Genomic DNA, 18,547 nt, shown 5'->3' with positions numbered 1-18,547 from the left:
GCTAAATTAAATATATTGTTTACAATAAATGTAAAATAAATGTACAATTTTGGGGGTAAATTGATACGTTTAAGCAGGACTTTTTTGCTAGAAAAAGCCCAACAGGAACTCATTTGCATACTTGGCCGCACCTCCTGATTTCACCATTGTTTTGACACAGTGCTTTTTGTAGAAAAAGCCCAGCAGGAACTCATTTGCATACTAGGCCACACCTCCTGATTTCACCATTGTTTTGACACAGGGCTTTTTGTAGAAAAAGCCCAGCAGGAACTCATTTGCATACTAGGCCACACCTCCTGATTTCACCATTGTTTTGACACAGGGCTTTTTGTAGAAAAAGCCCAGCAGGAACTCATTTGCATACTAGGCCACACCTGATTTCACCATTGTTTTGACACAGGACTTTTTGTAGAAAAAGCCCAGCAGAAACTCATTTGCATACTAAGCCACACCTCCTGGTACCAAGCCAGCCAGAACTGCATTCTTGCTCAAAAAAAGCCCTGCATTTAAGTAACGTCTAGAGTATGAGGGGTAATTTGAATCTGAATATATAGAACCATGAATTTTAATGTTCTGGGTTTTTTTTAATCTCTTAAAGGCCACATTTTAAAACAATGACTGCCTGTTCTCTGTTACTTTGTAGAAAGGAACTTATAACTCTACATAGCAGCAGTCATTCTCTGTGATTTGTACACTAGTACTTGCCAGATGGGGGTGAAAAGCAACAATTCCATTGTATAACATCTCGCATTTTGTGATCTGAACAGAAACTTCTCATAGTTAGCAACATACGCATTACCAACAATTGTTGCCCCTGCATGAGCAAGTCAGAATGTAGCATTCTCACAATTACAGAGTTTAGTCTGCTCTGGCTGTTTATATGATACTCGATTTGTTCCTTGGAGTTGAGCAGCAACCAAAAATAGCAGCAAACAAGAAGAGGACAGCGATGACAGAATAAAATGAGACTATCACCACAAGTCCCCCAAGAGCCCAGTTGTCTGCCTGAATCCGGGTTTTCAAACTTTCCAGAACTTGAGAATCCATTTGCATTGGAGCTGTCCTGAGAACCCAATAGAACTAGTCAGACATGCAGGGAGGAAGATCCAAATTATTTTCTGCCTTCTGTATTGATTTCTCAAAGATGAAGGTGCTTGATGAAGGTGTAAGTCTTCAGAGAGAGAGAGAGGAAATCGTTACTATAAAATATATATGTAAATAGCGGTATTTTCTACAGGGCTAGTTTAAAATCTTTTCAATGGTTTAATAATTTTGGGCATAGTGTTCTTCCTTTCTATATTGACAGTGATTTCTGCTGATTCTACTGTAGTTACATCTCTGAATGTGTTCCTTTGGTAATGTCTACTTTCCAGAATTGTTTTGCTGTTTACCATCATGGCACATTGTGCATAAAAATCAACTGGAACAGAAGGGATGCAACCGGCCAATATATATCATACAATGTTTTAAGAGAAGGGAGACCCCCAGTGAGAAATCTAGTGTCTGCTCAAGTAACAGATTCACACTTTTAAAACTGCAGTAATTACTCCCCTGGCACACTAGTGTGAACTACAAAATATGTTGTACCACTATACGACAAAGTAACTGCTGGAATTTAAGTGTTAAAATGAGCTAAAGAACTTAATGGCAATAGGTTTTTTGCTAGGACAGTTTTATCAAAACCCAGCAGTGAACTACAGATGTTTAGTTATTTAAAATATTTATTAGCCGCCTTTCTTCCTTACAGAGCCCAAACCAAAAATTTAAAACCACAATTTAGGTTTAATCAAATGCAGTCCTAAATAAACCAGTCTTTAGCTGCCTCCAAAAGGCTGAAAATGAGGGAGCTAGGTGCTTCTCAGTGGGGAGGTTGCTCCATAATCGTAGGTCTGGCATTGAAAAGGCTCTCTCTGTGTACCCACAAAATGAGCTTCTTTGATTGATGGGACAGTCAGGAGAGCATCTCCCTGTGATCTTATTTCCAGGGCAAGAACATATGGGCAAATATGGTCCTTCAGACACCCTTGGTCCCCAGCTGGGTAGAGTTTTAAGGGTCAAAGCCATCACCTTGAATAGGGCTTAGGAGCAGATCAGGAGCAATGTAGTATCATGGTCACTTACCGTACTTACTATTGTCTTGTGTTCCTGTTCTTTCCCTGTAACATCTAGAAATGGCATCTATGGAAGATGAGTTGATTAAATAAGACGGGGGGTGGTGGTTTCCACACTAACTGTAAAAGCTCTGTGGCTGTTGGGTGGTGCTCAACTGAATTATTTGTAGATTGCTTACAGACATTTGTATAACATCTCACATTTTGTGATCTGAACAGAAACTTCTCATAGTTAGCAACATACGCATTACCAACAATTGGAACTTATTTCCTCCTTTCTTTCGTTGCGTATCTTAGTTGGGGCTATGTCTTAGTTTCATATAGCGAATTGAGTGTTTCAGTGTCTGTGGACAGGTCCTTTACGTGCTAAAGTTTCTAATGGAAAATTCCAAATTAAATGTGGACGAAATTAGGAACAGAATACCTTAACTACTTGATTTATAGATTCTTAGACAACTGAGGTCTCCAATAACCTTTCAAATTAGATTGCTGGCTGGCCAATTGTTATGACATCTAAATGAAGGTTGACATTAGTTTTAATTCCTCATCTATGTTCTCTTTTGAATGAACGGATGTGTGGATTAGCCTCTCTATAGTTGCCTCTGTGCAACAGTACTGAAGCAGCTGGAGAGCTGAGAGAATGAAGCATCAGCTAAATTCAGGGCGTTTGTGTCTAGCTTGCTTTTTGAATCTTTGCTGTTAATGTTATATCAAACAAGAACGGATTAGGAGGAATGTAACTAATTTCTCCCATGCAAATCCCTGCTGAGTTCAGATATCTGAGACACGCTCCAGTTGTCATTTGTCTGTCCTGACAAAAGCATTTGATAAGGCTTCCTTGTTTTTGTTTCAACAATCCTTTTTAGCAAGGTCATCTGCACATTAGTCCTTTCATCCAGACTTGTACAAATAGAAGCAAAGGGCCTCTTTTTGGAAAGTTTCATCTTAAAGTCTGGAGGATCTTTATTGCAGCCCCCAAACGACTTCATCTCAATGGATGACAGCAACAACACCACTCAAATAATTTGGAAATAAATCTCCATATAAGAGACAGCCTGTCTGGTTGCAGCAGATAACTTGCCGATTGTAATATGTATCGGAATGTAGAAGCTTCTTACCTGACGCTATTAGAAATTTTCCTTCTCTGAAATTCCAGCAACGATCTCTGCCTGCTGGAAAAACCTTCTTCAGTTGTGTGATTAGAAATTATTCCGTGTCTGACGTCTCTATTTGCACTGTAACAAATTATTAACATTATTGGCAAACATAATTTGTTTCTCTTCTCCTTCCCCTCAAGTTTTTTTTTTTTTGAGAGGGTTGGACTTACCTGTTCAAATGTCTGAACTGTACAGTCCAAAGGTTTCATCCATCCACTGCAGTGATTAATCTTTCTCTAGAAGTCAGTTACAAGGCACAAAGGAGGCCATGCACGCTAAAATAGTGACAGGAGAATGTGCTTGGGAATACCTGCTGTTGCACTTTCTAGATTTCAAAGCCTGATTGGAGGGAAGGGAATGTGCAAGTGGACAGTTCTTCATACCAGAAAAATATGAATTGCCCAGCTCTCCTTATAGTCAAACAGTCCATGGCCAGACTGATACCTTTGGAAAGCTCTGTCAAACAGAGCAGAGCTTGGTGAATAAAGCACTTTATTGTTGTTCATCACATAACTTGGGAATTAAAACAGTACACGTTGAAACAAAGGAGACAAAGGAGACTCGATAGATGTTGTTTACCTTGACTTCCCGAAAGCTTTTGATAAAGTTCCTCATCAAAGGCTCCTTAAAAAGCTTGAGAGTCATGGAGTAAAAGGACAGGTCCTCTTGTGGATCAAAAACTGGCTGAGTAATAGGAAGCAGAGAGTGAGTATAAATGGGCAGTCTTCGCAGTGGAGGACGGTAAGCAGTGGGGTGCTGCAGGGCTCGGTACTGGGTTCCATGCTCTTTAACTTGTTCATAAATGATTTAGAGTTGGGAGTGAGCAGTGAAGTGGCCAAGTTTGCGGATGACACTAAATTGTTCAGGGTGGTGAGAACCAGAGAGGATTGTGAGGAACTCCAAAGGGATCTGTTGAGGCTGGGTGAGTGGGCATCAACGTGGCAGATGCGGTTCAATGTGGCCAAGTGCAAAGTAATGCACATTGGGGCCAAGAATCCCAGCTACAAATACAAGTTGATGGGGTGTGAACTGGCAGAGACTGACCAAGAGAGAGATCTTGGGGTCATGGTAGATAACTCACTGAAAATGTCAAGACAGTGTGCGTTTGCAATAAAAAAGGCCAACGCCATGCTGGGAATTATTAGGAAGAGAATTGAAAACAAATCAGCCAGTATCATAATGCCCCTGTATAAATCGATGGTGCGGTCTCATTTGGAGTACTGTGTGCAGTTCTGGTCGCCGCACCTCAAAAAGGATATTATAGCATTGGAGAAAGTCCAGAGAAGGGCAACTAGAATGATTAAAGGGCTGGAACACTTTCCCTATGAAGAAAGGTTGAAACGCTTGGGACTCTTTAGCTTGGAGAAACGTCAACTGCGGGGTGACATGATAGAGGTTTACAAGATAATGCATGGGATGGAGAAAGTAGAGAAAGAAGTACTTTTCTCCCTTTCTCACAATACAAGAAATCGTGGGCATTCGATGAAATTGCTGAGCAGACAGGTTAAAACGGATAAAAGAAAGTACTTCTTCACCCAAAGGGTGATTAACATGTGGAATTCACTGCCACAGGAGGTGGTGGCGGCCACAAGCATGGCCACCTTCAAGAGGGGTTTAGATAAAAATATGGAGCAGAGGTCCATCAGTGGCTATTAGCCACAGTGTGTGTGTGTGTATATATATAAATTTTTTTTGCCACTGTGTGACACAGAGTGTTGGACTGGATGGGCCATTGGCCTGATCCAACAGGGCTTCTCTTATGTTCTTATGAGACACAGAGTGTTGGACTGGATGGGCCATTGGCCTGATCCAACATGGCTTCTCTTATGCTTGGAGAAACGTCAACTGCGGGGTGACATGATAGAGGTTTACAAGATAATGCATGGGATGGAGAAAGTAGAGAAAGAAGTACTTTTCTCCCTTTCTCACAATACAAGAAATCGTGGGCATTCGATGAAATTGCTGAGCAGACAGGTTAAAACGGATAAAAGAAAGTACTTCTTCACCCAAAGGGTGATTAACATGTGGAATTCACTGCCACAGGAGGTGGTGGCGGCCACAAGTATAGCCACCTTCAAGAGGGGTTTAGATAAAAATATGGAGCACAGGTCCATCAGTGGCTATTAGCCACAGTGTGTGTGTATATATAAATTTTTTTGCCACTGTGTGACACAGAGTGTTGGACTGGATGGGCCGTTGGCCTGATCCAACATGGCTTCTCTTATGTTCTTAAACAATAAGCATCTGTATGCTGTTTATATATTGCTATAAACATTCCAAGATTTGGAAAACTTGCAGTGGGTTGCCTGCATCTTCCAGGATCATACATGCCTGCAGAATATATTTTGCAATGCTGGCCTTACTGTTAAATCACCTATGCATAAGACTTGATACCAGAAAACATTAACATATTAATTTTTCATAACAGAAATCAGTGGCAGAGCTGATAATATGTAAGAATATCTATGTAGGTTAGATTATAAGGTTTTTTAGTGTTTAAAGGCTGAAATGATAACATTTTTTGATAGTTTTGATGGTTGCTTTATGAAACAAAACTTACATTCCCGTGCATAACTAGAAAAATGTTGCCACTGACCCGGGAAATTCCATTAGGCAATCACTTCTAATGGTAATTGAAAGATTCATCCATTGTAATATGTCTAATTGCCTTTTTTAGCTACCTAAATTATGATTAATGCCATGTGCCTATTAGAATTATGTGAACAAATACTTCCTTTTGTTTGTCCTGATCCTGCCATTTGAATTTAAAATTAAAAAGGTTTAGAGCTTTCAGAGAAAAAATTTCCTCCTTGTTGTCTTTACAGCCTATATGATTCTGCAAAACTTGTTTTTGTCCTTCTGGACATTTTTTTCTACACTAAAAGGAGCCTAGTCATCTTTGCCTTTCATTGTAGAAAAGATGTTATTGATCTGTTTTGTTTGTTTTTGACATCTTTCCTTCATCTAACTGTACTTACAAGAATATATGTAGATTCAGGTGGATAGCCATGTTAGTCTGAAGCAACAGAAAAAGTGTGAATCCAGTGGCATCTTTAAGACAGTGGGAGGGACGGTGGCTCAGTGGTAGAGCATCTGCTTGGGAAGCAGAAGGTCCCAGGTTCAATCCCTGGCATCTCCAACTAAAAGGGTCCAGGAAAATAGGTGTGAAAAACCTCAGCTGGAGACCCTGGAGAGCCGCTGCCAGTCTGAGAAGACAATACTGACTTTGATGGACCCAGGGTCTGATTCAGTAGAAGGCAGCTTCATATGCAGGAGGGACGGTGGCTCAGTGGTAGAGCATCTGCTTGGGAAGCAGAAGGTCCCAGGTTCAATCCCAGGCATCTCCAAAAAAGGGTCCAGGCAAGTAGGCGTGAAAAACCTCAGCTTGAGACCCTGGAGAGCTGCTGCCAGTCTGAGGAGACAAGACTGACTTTGATGGGAGGGACGGTGGCTCAGTGGTAGAGCATCTGCTTGGTAAGCAGAAGGTCCCAGGTTCAGTCCCTGGCATCTCCAAAAAAGAGTCCAGGCAAATAGGTGTGAAAAACCTCAGCTTGAGACCCTGGAGAGCTGCTGCCAGTCTGAGAAAACAATACTGACTTTGATGGACCAGTAGAAGGATTTGATGGATTCAGTAGAAGGCAGTTTCATATGTTCTTATGACAGACAAAGTTTAATTGTGGGTATAAGTTTTAGTGTGCACGCACACAAAAGCTTATACCCAGTATTAAACGATTTTTGTCTTAAAGTTGCCACTGGATTCAAAGAATAAATGTGGTATTCCAGCTCTGGCCAAACCAAAGGCCTTTGAAATGAAATCATGGCGTTTCGTTTTACTTTCAATGCCTTTCTTACTGATTATTGCAACTTGCAGTGCTATCCTAAACAGAGTTACACCCTTCTAAGTCCACTGGAGTCAGTGGACTTAGGAGGGTGTAACTCTACGATCGCCCTGTTAATTTGCTTAATTTGGTTGCTGCAGCATACTCAGCTAATGTTTACAATGAACCTGATTTAGCCATCCCAAGGTTATTCCTATATAGGAATGCTTTCAATGTAGAAACTCTTCTTATGAGACAACTGACATATCTACAGTAAATTTTATAGCTAAAGATAACTGCCTTCTGTAGCAAGGGGTTTTTTTTTATGGTTCCAGTTAAAAAGTAATCGTAGGGCTTCATATATAGTGGGTTCTGTAGACTCGAGAGTGATAGCATGTTAATTCATGCGAACCTTCGGTGTAGCATTCACAGAGGACAGAAAGGATAATATACAAAAATATTTACTTCATAATCTAGATTCAGTTGGGTAGCTATGTAGGTCTGAAGCGGCAGAACAAAGTTTGGTTAAGACGATTTTTATTAATTTGCAATATATATTGTTATAATAATCTTTAAAAGAAATTAAAAATAATGCAAAATGCAAACAATACATCGCTTCCCCCCCCTCCTCACCTCCCCTTTTCTTGACCCCCGCCAGTGTTTACTTGAAATTTAAAAAAACCCAACAAGGTAACTAAACAAATCAGGAATCTCCGTTTTAAAACCTTATAGCAATACAAGAGAAATAAAAATGAAAATTAAAAAAGTTAACTCCATAAGTTCATCTTTGTGCGGCAGAACAAAGTTTGAGTCCAATGGCACCTTTAAGACTAACAAAAGTTTTATTCAAGATATAAGCTTTCATGTTAGGCTTCCCAATCCCCAGGTCCCAACGGGGGATCCCCCGGTTTTACAGGCTTCCCCCCTCCCCCAGCCAGCTGGCTGGCGGGGAAAGCCCCGCCTCCACAGCCATTATGCACCTCCATGAACGATTCCCATAGGGAATGATGGGGAATTGATCCATGGGTATCGGGGGCTCTGGGGGGGCTGTATTTTGAGGTAGAGGCACCAAATTTTCAGTATAGCATCTAGTGCCTCTCCCCAAAATACCTCCCAAGTTTCAAAAGGATTGGGTCAGGGGATCCAATTCTATGAGCCTCAAAAGAAGGTGCCCCTAACCTTCATTATTTTCTATGGAAGGAAGGCATTTTAAAAGGTGTGCTGTCCCTTTAAATGTGATGGCCAGAACTCCCTTGGAGTTCAATTATGCTTGTCACACCCTTGTTCCTGGCTCCGCCCCCAATGTCTCCTGGCTCCACCCCCAAATTCTCCTGGCTCCACCCCCAAAGTACCCAGATATTTCTTGAATTGGACTTGGCAACCCTATTTCATGTGCATGCACACTTCTTCAGATACAGTGTGCGTAGACATGAAAGCTTATATCTTGAATAAAACTTTGTTGGTCTTAAAGACGCCCCTGGACTCAGACTTCATAATCTGCCTTTCTCACTGAGGCTGAAGGTATAGTAGACTGTTTAAAACCAATACAATAAAAATATAACAATGCATTAAAATTTTAGTACAAAATTAAAGAAAGCAAAAACAGAACACACAACACACGGGTGATAAAACAAGCTTTCAAAACAGAGAACACTGCAATAAAAAACAGTGTGAGACATGCAATAAAGCTGGATGACAAAATTAAAAATGCATAAATAGTATGATACAATAAACAACATAGTGAAAGTTAAGTAAGTTATTTACAGACATTAAAATGACCGTGGTATTCCCGTCATAAAATGCCATCCTGAAGAATTCTATTCTATTTTACACATTATGCAGAACGTGGGAGCCAGTTTGTACGTATATGAACATATGAAGCTGCCTTATACTGAATCAGACCCTCGGTCCATCAAAGTCAGTATTGTCTACTCAGACTGACAGTGACTCTCCAGGGTCTCAAGCTGAGGTTTTTCATGCCTATTTGCCTGGACCCTTTTTTGGAGATGCCAGGGATTGAACCTGGGGCCTTTTGCTTACCAAGCAGATGCTCTACCACTGAGCCACCGTCCCTCCCTTGTAGTGGTTAAGTGTGCGACACTTATCTGGAAGAACTGGGTTTGATTCCCCACTCCTCCACTTGCAGCTGCTGGAATGGCCTTGGGTCAGCCATAGCTCTTGTAGGAGTTGTCCTTGAAAGGGCAGCTGCTGTCAGAGCTCTCTCAGCCCCACCTACCTCACAGGGTGTCTTGTGGGGGAGGAAGATAAAGGAGATTGTGAGCCGCTCTGAGCTGCTGCTCCTTCTTTTTACTTCTCCTCCTCCTTCACCTCCTCCCCAACAGGGGGAGCTACAATAATAATATGCATACAATAATAATATGCATATTCCACCTATTTATTATTGAGTTGGATTTATTGGCCGCCCATTCCCTGCAAGCAGGGCTCAGATCAGCTTACAACAATGTGCAGCACAAAAAGCTAGGTTGAAACCAACATTAAATCCAACATTAAAATCAGATCAGTATAAAGGTTCCCAGTTCAGTTTCTAAGCCTCCTGGTTTTTTTCCCAGGGAATGGGGGAGAGCGAGAGAATGCTTGGCTATGTGCTGTCCCATTGTTGTCCTCAACCGAATGCCTGGCAGAACACCTAGCTCTTGATAGTAATCCAGTTGCGGTGGTAAATGACAACTAATAATGTGCAAATTCATGCACACAGCTTCATTGCCGTGTGCTCCATACTATCGTTAAAACACTGAGTAATAGAAACCAGATTCGTTGTTTCATTATACTGTTTTCCTGTTTTGTTCTTTCTAGGCTTGTTCCAGATGTATATTTAAAGAAGCTGTTTGGTTTGTGTCTGATTCTTGGTGGGGCTTCCCCATCCCCACTTGCAGGGTGGGGCTCATAAAACAGCACACCCAGAACAAGTATGTCAGTGGCTTTTAACCACTGCCTATAGGATTTTTTTAAAAAAAACAGCTGCTTTGTATCAGATAAGTGGGAAGGAGCTGGGAGCCAAGCAACGCATGAACGGCTGCTAATCAGGTGTTTGATAAAGTTCCTGGTTTTGCAGCCTGAATGGGGTTGGGGAAGGACAGTGGCTCAGTGGTAGAGCATCTGCTTGGGAAGCAGAAGGTCCCAGGTTCAATCCCTGGCATCTCCAAAAAAGGGTCCAGGCAAATAGGTGTGAAAAACCTCAGCTTGAGACCCTGGAGAGCCACTGCTGGTCAGGGGAGGGACGGTGGCTCAGTGGTAGAGCATCTGCTTGGGAAGCAGAAGGTCCCAGGTTCAATCCCTGGCATCTCCAAAAAAGGGTCCAGGCAAATAGGTGTGAAAAACCTCAGCTTGAGACCCTGGAGAGCCGCTGCCAGTCTGAGTAGACAATACTGACTTTGATGGACCGAGGGTCTGATTCAGTATAAGGCAGCTTCATATGTCCATATGCAAACACAGGGGGGCAGTCAAGTACCCACAAGACTGTAATACCTCATTGATGTGCTGTGCTTATCTCGGTGAGCCCAAAGTTGTGCGAGACTGGCTTAAAACATCGGTATCCGTGAAATTCTTTGTTGGGGAGAGAACGTGTCAGTCATTTCAAGGCCATGTGATTGGACCGTGTCCAGTTTAGGAGTGTGTGGCTCAGTGGTAGGTCATCTGCTTTGTATGTTAAAGGTTCTGGGTTCAGTACCTGGCATCTCCAGCTAAAATGACTGGTTATTAGGTGTTGTGGAAAACTTTTGAGATTCTGGAGAGCTGCTCCCAGTCAGAACAGACATTACTAACCTTGATAGACCAGTGGCTTAACTCCGTATAAGGTAGCTTTGACTGTTCCTCTATGCATGGGCCTTGGATTTGCCCCAACACTATTCCTGCAGACCCTTTCCCCTTCTCACTGCAGCCCCCTAAACCATGCAGCTATTCCTCCATAGAGGCTTCATAGCCTTCAGAATAATCTGGGAAGATTTCAGGTTTTCACGGCTGGTAACATCATTAGGGTTTGTAGAATCTTTTGGGCTCAAGTGCCATGTTCTACTGGAGAAAGTTTTCCTTCCAGACGTTTCGTTCTCAGCAGCGGATGTTCTCTGCTGCTGAGAACGAAACGTCTGGAAGGAAAACTTTCTCCAGTAGAACACGGCACTTGAGCCCGAAAGATTCTACAAACCCTAATCTGGGAAGAGGCTTCAGGAATGGAGAGGTACATGGGAAAACTCCATGGTTGCTATCACACAGATGAAATAATGCACTTTCAATGTACTTTCCAACTGGATTTTGCCAGTTCACACAGTAAAAACCAGTTGGGAAGTGGATTGAAAGTGCATTATGTCATGTGTGTGATCATAGCCCATGTGTCTTAATGCAAGTGAGGAGGGAAAGGAATCCCCTTGTTATTCCTTGTCTCTGTGGAGAATTAGCAATGCTACTTTTTTCTTCTGCACAGCATACAAGTTGTCTCAGGAGATACATGCATTGCTAAATTTCTGATAGTCTTATTGGCAATGTTGCTGGAATCTAGTTTACTGTAGACAACCCTGGCTTACCTTCTTATCTCTTTGATTATGTTCTCCCAAATTATATTACTGAACCCTTCTCTAATGCCCTTACAGCCTTACAAAAGCCATGGGAGGGGCATTGTGCAAGTGTTCCAGGGAACCAGACAACTCTTGTAAGAAGCTGCATCGGGCAAGCAACTTCTCCTCCTCCTTCCACCATCCTCCGAAGTCTGCTCAAATTCATGTTTGTTACATCAGTAATGCTGTCCAGCCATCTCATCTTTTGCCGTCCCCTTCTTCTTTCACTTCTCCTGCTCTCCCCTTTCTCGAACGCGATGACTTGGCAACAGTGATCCATGCAATGGTCACCTCGAGATTGGATTACTGTAATGCCCTCTACATGGGGCTGCCCTTGTCCCAAATCCGGCAACTTCAGCTAGTGCGGAATGCCGCAGCCAGGCTGTTAATGGGAATTACTTTATGGAAATACATTCAGCCTGTGCTGAAAGCGTTGCACTGGCTACTGATAGCGTACCGGATTCGTTTCAAGGTGCTGGTCATTACCTTTAAAGCCCTATATGGCCAGGGTCCTGCATACCTCAGGGACCGCCTTTCCCTGCACATGCCCCAACAAGCACTTTGGTCCGGATTTCGAAACCTGTTGGCAGTTCCCAGCATCAGAGAAGTGAGGCTCAAATCAACAAGAACTAGGGCCTTTTCCATTGCTGCCCCTAGCTGGTGGAATGAGTTGCCGGAGGAGGTCAGGGCCCTGTGAGAGCTTCCACAGTTCCGTAGGACCTGCAAAACGGCACTCTTCCGCCATGCATTTGCATGATGGCAACACCTGCAGCAACAGGACTGGCCCCTAAAAATACTACCAACAGTTCACCTCGTCACGCTGTGGTGATCCTGGGACCTCTCAGAACAACTAACCACCACTAAAATTTAATTGCTGTCTGAAACCATGATATTAGCACATGTAGATGTTTTAGAAATTGTTTTTATGTTTTATGTTTTTATTGAACATATGAACATATGAAGCTGCCTTATACTGAATCAGACCCTCAGTCCATCGAAGTCAGTATTGTCTTCTCAGGCTGGCAGCGGCTCTCCAGGGTCTCAAGCTGAGGTTTTTCACACCTATTTGCCTTTTGAGTTGGAGATGCTGGTGATTGAACCTGGGACCTTCTGCTTTCCAAGCAGATGCTCTACCACTGAGCCACTGTCCCTTCCCTAATAGGAACATATGAAGCTGCCTTATACTGAATCAGACCCTGGGTCCATCAAAGTCAGTATTGTCTACTCAGACTGGCAGCGGCTCTCCAGGGTCTCCAGCTGAGGTTTTTCACACCTCTTTGCCTGGACCCTTTTAGTTGGAGATGCCAGGGATTGAACCTGGGACCTTCTGCTTCCCAAGCAGATGCTCTACCACTGAGCCACCGTCCCTGTTGTCTTATCTTATTTGGTCACATTAATGTGATTGTGTGACCCTTAATTTGTGAGCTGCCCTGAGCCTGCCTTTGGCGGGGAGGGCAGGGTATAAATTAAATGAATGAATGAATGAATGAATGAAATGTACCTCGATGGAAGAGGGTGAAAATGCTATTTACGTAATCCTCAGACATTGGATAACTTGCTCTCAAACAACCCAACAAGACCAAACCCAGACAGATTTGTGAGAGATTGGCAAGGCAGATATTTTTGCCCATTGCCTCTCCTTTTGAATCATGAGGGCAGGGGAGGAGGATGCTTTGGTTGCCTCTTGCCATTGATTGCCTGTTATATCACATTACGTGTAGGAAGGTAATAGATAAACAACTTCAAGCCAGAAATTTTTGATTGTCCTATCCTTGTAAGCACTACTGCTGCATTCTGATCATATCATTTGTACACAACAGGGCAGATCGATAGCAGTTAAAGGCCTCCTTTCAGAAAACAAAATTCAGAACAGAAAGCTTGATGACTTGGAATATTTCCCAAAATGTGTTCCGTGGAGCTCTGTGGCTCCATGTGGTGGGTCTAGGGCAGTGATGGCAAACCTTTTAGAGACCGAGTGCCCAAACTGCAACCCAAAACCCACTTATTTATCGCAAAGTGCCAACACGGCAATTTAACCTGAAGAATGAGGTTTTAGTTTAGAAAAAGGGGGAGCAGGGAGAGCGGGAGAGGCAAAAAGGGGTGGTGGAGAGAGTGGGAGAGGTGAAAATGGGTGGTGGGGAGAGCAAGAGAAGCGAAAACGGGTCGCGGGGAGAGCAGGAGAGGCGAAGATGGGTGGCGTGGCGAGCTGGAGAGGCAAAAACGGGTGGCAGGGAGAGTGGGAGAGGCGAAAAGGGGTGGCGGGGAGAGCGGGAGAGGCGAAAAGGGATGGCAGGGAGAGCAGGGGAAGCAAAAACGGGTGGCAGGGAAAGTGGGAGAGGCAAAAACGGGTGGCGGGGGAGCAGGGGAAGCAAAAATGGGCAGTGTGGATAGCCGGAGAGGCAAAAATGAGTGGTGAGGGAGCAGGGGAAGCAAAAATGGGTGGCAGGGAGAGCGAGAGAGGTGAAAACAGGTGGCAGGGAAAGCGAGAGAGGCGAAAACGGGTGGTAGGGAGAGTGAGAGAGGCGAAAATGGGTGGCGTGGATAGCAGGAGAGGCAAAAACGGGCGACGGCGCGCATGCTCAGAGAGAGGGCTCTGGGTGCCACCTCTGGCACGCGTGGCATAGGCTCACCACCAGGGGTCTAGGGGCACCATGCAGTATGCCCTGTACTGGTTGCTCACTTCTAGCCATCAGTGAGAGAAACGGGGGCTCTGTCTGTGCCTCTGCTTATCCTACTGCTAACCCCATCTGAGTGTCTCTTTTATTAGGCAGACTGGACAGTCACTTTCCCTGATGCAGAGGCCCCTCAGATAGTGCCCGCTGGGGAGAAAAGATGAGGCTTCTCTTCACGACACTTCTGGATCGCAGCAGCTGAGCAGAGAAAAGCCTGGATGCTTCAGGCACTAAGGGTTGCTGCTGCTGGAGTCAGTAAGGAAGAATGGAGCCACCTGGGAGAGGAGAATGCTGGTTGGTTCCAATATGCCTTAGAATGGAGGAGGGGATTGTCTATCTTTACCTTCCTTTTCGTTCTGGCCTGGGTGGTGCTCTACCATCCTTTTCCCCATATGTCTCTGTTTCATGTCCATCATCATTAGGACTCTGCACTAAACACAGCTGCTTTGTTACTGGAGTTTGCCTCTTCATCTGGTGCTGTGTTCTTCGCTGGGCAGACATGGAATGAGAGTGGCTGAGCAAGTCACACTGAAATGAAGCCTTTGAGAGACCTCCTTAGTGGCCTTTTGTGCATCATGGTAGGCTGTGATCTGGAACACATCTGCTTGGGAGGAAGCCCCCTAGATCTCAGTTGGCTGGCTTGTGAGTACATGTGCCCTGAGTCAGGCTGGCAATATCCAGTAATTGTCTCTGTGTCCTGCCCAGGGCCAGCCCTAGACTGTCTAGTATCCTAGGCAAGGCTAATTTCTTGTGCCCCTTCCCCTTGGTTTGAGGCATCTGGCTGCTCATTGTTCAAAACAGGATGCTGGAGTAGATGGACAATCCAACAGAGCTGCTCTTACGTTCTGTAGAGGGTGGTTCTCTTTAGTGTGAAAAATAGCAAACACCTGTAATGGTCTTTCTTCTGCAGACTTCTTATTGCTACCAATATGGGACTGCAGAAAATGCCATAAGACTAGTAGCTGATGAAGTTACTTATCTTTGATAGGATGGGCGATAAACAAGAAGGAGCTTATGACCAGGTAAGTGAGCAGAACTCTTCTGAAAGTAACTTTTTTTTTTGCTGCTGCTGCTGCTGTGTACTATTATGATAGCTAGTAGGAAATTGTATTTAGAGAGGAGGAGAAGTCTGGCTTTGATGTTTTGCTATGAAGGTGCTAGGGGAGGGTCTTAATCTGTGGGGCCGTGGAAGGGCTCTTCATGGAAACTGCAAGGGAGCCTGTTGGGAGTTCTTGTCAGTGCCACTGCTGGTTGTACTTAATTGTGGTTGTGCTGGCTGCCACTTAATGCAGAGGCTCATTTACAGTTCAGGGGTAGTTGTTTGTTTTTGTTTTTTCTATTTTTAAGACTTTTCTAACAAACAGGAAAAAAATAATAACCGTAAGTTTTGTAGTAAGCAAAAATAGTATTTTGTTACTCTAGTACTACTTTAGTAGTTTCCCTGGGGAACAGTAGAGTACATATGAAATGAAAATAGAAGCTAATATATATATATAGTATCAGTATATCTAATTCTCAATGTGGCCCCGTCTGTAGATGTTTAAATCTGGAGACTGGTGCCATGAACAGACTGCTTCTAAAATAACAGAAGCACTGGCTGTAGCTTTAAGAAGCAAATGCCCTCTGTGGCCATTGCTATGGTATTGCTGGCATTCAGATCTTAGTTTCTATCAGTTAAAAAAGCTGATGGCAGGGCCCTTTCCAGGACTATTTTGGCCTTTGAAGAAGCACACATTAGGCCTAGGCCTGGTGGACAGCATGCATCTTGTTATGTGCTGCTGTGTACTATTATGATAGCTAGTGGGAAATTCTATTTAGAGGGGAGGAGCTACCACATGAAAGCCAGTGTGTCATAGATAAAAATGGGTAGCCAAGTCTATTTATAGCAGCAGAAAAGAGCAAGAGTCCAGTAGCACCTTAGACTAATAAAATTTGTGACAGGATATGAGTTGTCCTGAGTGTGGCATTATGGCTTGAATTTCAGATTAGGATCTGGGAGACCAGGTTCAAATCCACACTCGGCCATGGAAGCTCACTGGGTGACCTTAGCCCAGTCACATACCTAACCTACCTCCAGGGTCATCTCGTTCAACCCTGTGCACAGTGCTGGAAATTCACCACTGTCTCCCCATCACACACCCCCAGTGACCCCTGCTCCAAGCCCAGAAGAAAAAATCTCTCTAGGATCCCTGACAAAACGGACCTGGAGAAAAATTGCTGCCTGACCCCAGAGTGGTGAACAGCATTTCCCTGGGTGTGCAAGAAGGGGCCATGAGAATTAAGCACTGATGCAACCCTTCCTGCCCTCCTTCTCAAGTTCACAGAATCAGCATTGCTGTCAGATAGCCGTTTGCCTCTGTTTAAAACCCCCCAAAGGAGGAGAGGGCATCACCTTCTGAGGAAGCCTGTTCCACTGAGGAACCGCTCTGTCAGGAAGTTCTTCCAAATGTTTAGTCAAAAACTCTTTTGATTTAATTTCAACCCATTGGTTCTGGTCTGACCTTCTGAGGCAACAGAAAACAACTCGACACCATCCTCCATATGACAGCCCTTCAGATACTTGAAGATGGTGATCGTATCACCTCTCAGTCGTTTCCTCCCCAGGCTAAACATGCTCAGCTCCTTCAGCCATTCCTCATAGGACAATCTCCAGCCCCTCTTCGTCACCCTCCTCTGGACACGTTCCAGTTTGTCTTTCTCCTTCTTATATTGTGTTGTCCAAAACTGAACACAATACTCTAGGTGAGGTCTAACCAGAGCAGAGCAAAGTAACAGCATCACTTTGTGTGATCTGGACACTATACTTCCGTTGACACAGCCCGAAATCACATTTGCTTTTTTAGCTATCATGTCAATAGAGGAGAGGAAGATTATGTACGCTGCTTTGGGTCGCACTGCAGATAAAGGCAGGATATGTGAAGTAAATAAATAATGAATTTAGCAGCAGATGGGAGGACAGATAAAAGATAGGTTGGTTCGTTGGGTGGGTAGGAGAGAAGGAAGCAGGGAAAGGAGGAAACATATGGGGACAGGGAAAAGGTAGAAAGAAAAACTAGTATGGGGAAGGGGATACGGGGGAAAGTGTGGTGCCCCTCACAAATTCTTAGATACTGCACAGTACAACTGGGCTTGGTGGCTAGCACCGCGCAGCTTCGCCAGAGTGTACCGGATATCAGGAGGAACAAAAACTGGAGATGGGAGGAGTACAAATTAGGTTGACTGGTTGGTCAGAAGGAGAGGAGGACATAGGGAAAGGGAGAGGATGTGCGGGCTTTCAGGGAAAGGAAAGAGTTGTGAAGGGAAAATGAAGAGTCAGATGCCCTCACAAGTCCTTGCAGGCAGGGCCGGATTAACAATTAGGCCGAGTAGGCATTGGCTTATGGGCCCCCACACTTTAGGGGTCCTGGGCCGGCTCCCCCCCCCTCTATTTTCTCCCCGCTTGCAGCCTTCCCAGGCTCCATGCACAGCAGTAACTGAGCCGCTCTTTGCCCGACTCGCCTGCTGCGGCTGCTGCTAGTGTCATCGCCAAGTTTGCCTCCCCCCCCCCCCGCAACTTTGTCAAAGGGGCTTTTGAGAAGATGCCTGTAGACTGAGACTGCAGCGGGGGCCGCAGGTGGTGGCGGTGGTGGCACTCCAACTCTAAGATAATTTGCAAGGGGCCCCCGAGGTTTTGATTGCCTCAGGGCCTCCTCAGGGTTTAATCCGGACCTGCTTGCAGGTCCTCCATTTGTGTGTGTGTGTGTGGGGGGGGGGTACCTGGTGTATTAAAATACATTCCCTTAGGGCTCCACCACATTTTTAGCACAGTGGAGGGACTCCACGTCTAAAAAATGTTTGGGAAGCTCTGACTTGGACTATTTGAAATCTGTTGAGCAGGAGGAAGATCTCTTAATTAAGGATTAGGTGCATATGATCTGATTATATTCCTTTCATTACAGCACAAACAGTTCATTTTGTAGACGTTCTGTCGCAGCGGTCCATCTTGCTGATTCTTTTGTCCACCCGTACAAATTTCGAGCTCCGTGGCTGCTCCCTTGCACATGCACGTTTCGTGGGCTTGGAAGCTTGCTCGAGCAGAAATGAAAACTTACACAGGGGCTGCCTTTTTGAAAAAGAAATTTGCGTAGTATTATATGTTTTACTTGGCTGTGCTTTCGCTTTACCGTGGGTCATAATTCCATTGCCCAGCTGCTCTGCACATTTTCTGAATGGACACTGTCC

The 18,547-nt window shown here is 44.3% G+C and overlaps 1 protein-coding gene across 3 annotated transcripts in view; it reads left to right on the top strand.

Moving 5' to 3' along the window:
- Nucleotides 1-18,547, top strand: part of RECQL5 (RecQ like helicase 5) — a 108,608-nt gene that overhangs the window by 30,547 nt on the left and 59,514 nt on the right. The gene's annotated exons all lie outside the window — the stretch shown is intronic.

Source organism: Heteronotia binoei, chromosome 13 (genome assembly GCF_032191835.1).
Source record: "Heteronotia binoei isolate CCM8104 ecotype False Entrance Well chromosome 13, APGP_CSIRO_Hbin_v1, whole genome shotgun sequence".
Lineage (NCBI taxonomy): Eukaryota > Metazoa > Chordata > Lepidosauria > Squamata > Gekkonidae > Heteronotia > Heteronotia binoei.
This window is presented reverse-complemented; position numbering and strand designations above follow the sequence as displayed.